The 1,123-nt window shown below is 40.1% G+C and overlaps 1 protein-coding gene across 1 annotated transcript in view; it reads left to right on the forward strand.

Annotated features, from left to right (window-relative positions):
• LRCH1 (leucine-rich repeats and calponin homology (CH) domain containing 1) overlaps nucleotides 1-1,123 on the forward strand; it is a 185,257-nt gene that overhangs the window by 123,962 nt on the left and 60,172 nt on the right. The gene's annotated exons all lie outside the window — the stretch shown is intronic.

Consider the following 1,123-nt stretch of genomic DNA (forward strand, 5'->3'; position numbering starts at 1 on the left):
GACTTTGGACAAGTCAGTTGACCTTCATCCCCTCACCTATAAATGAGATGATTAAATTAGGCAATCTCAAAAGTCTTTTGTAGCTCTAAAATTGCGTGGACCTTTAATAATCATCACATGATCACTAAACACTCTGTCTTATGTACCTTCAAAATTCTTGTAATATATTTCATATCTTGGTGAGAAGGCCTCATTGGATTACATTATGGCAATATTTTGAGTGCTCCAGTTTGCTCAATGACTTTTAAAGAAAATACTGAAACTTAGTGTTTACTACTTTGTGGCAGAGACTATTTCATGGTGTATGAATATGGTACAGAACTGGATTCACGTACTAATTAGCTCCCTAATAGCTTGAATACACTTTTATTAGTGATGAGAGAGCCATTTAAATCAACTCAAATTTTAGTGTTTGCTTTCACTTCTTACATTTAGGTTTTTAAGTTTAGCATTTAAGTTTTTAACATTTCTGTTTACCTGAGATTATGATCAGAACCACATGTTGTCCAAAAATACAGCAGTATACTTCTTTTGTGTCGAGACAGAGTCTCACTCTGTTGCCCGGGCTAGAGTGCCATGGCATCAGCCTAGCTCCCAGCAACCTCAAACTCCTGGGCTCAAGCGATCCTCCTGCCTCAGCCTCCCCAGTAGCTTGGACTGTGCACCACCACGCCTGGTTAATTTTTTCTATTTTTAGTTGCCTGGCTAATTTTTTTTTTCTATTTTTAGTAGAGATGGGGTCTCACTTTTACTCAGGCTGGTGTTGAACTCCTGAGCTCAAGTGATCCTCCAGCCTTGGCCTTTCAGAGTGCTAGGATTACAGGCGTGAGCCACCGCACCCGGCCAACGGTATACTTTATATACAAATATAACTACTGCTCTATTAATTCAGATAAACCATGTAACATTATGCTGCATAGGAGGTAGTATTTTAGGCAAATTTTCTAAATAAAAGGATTACATAATTTGTTACCAGTGAGTTTTTCCCCCTCTATTCTAGACATGAGTATTCTGTTGGCTCAGTGCACTTGAAGGGTGGCCCTGTTTGGTCCTTTGCAGTCGTCAGATAAGCCAGAAAAGTTCCACGTGGTGCTCTCGTGCCCTTCCCCACGTCCTCTGGAAC

This window comes from Propithecus coquereli, unplaced genomic scaffold (assembly GCF_000956105.1).
Source record: "Propithecus coquereli isolate 6110/MARCELLA unplaced genomic scaffold, Pcoq_1.0 Scaffold11, whole genome shotgun sequence".
NCBI lineage: Eukaryota > Metazoa > Chordata > Mammalia > Primates > Indriidae > Propithecus > Propithecus coquereli.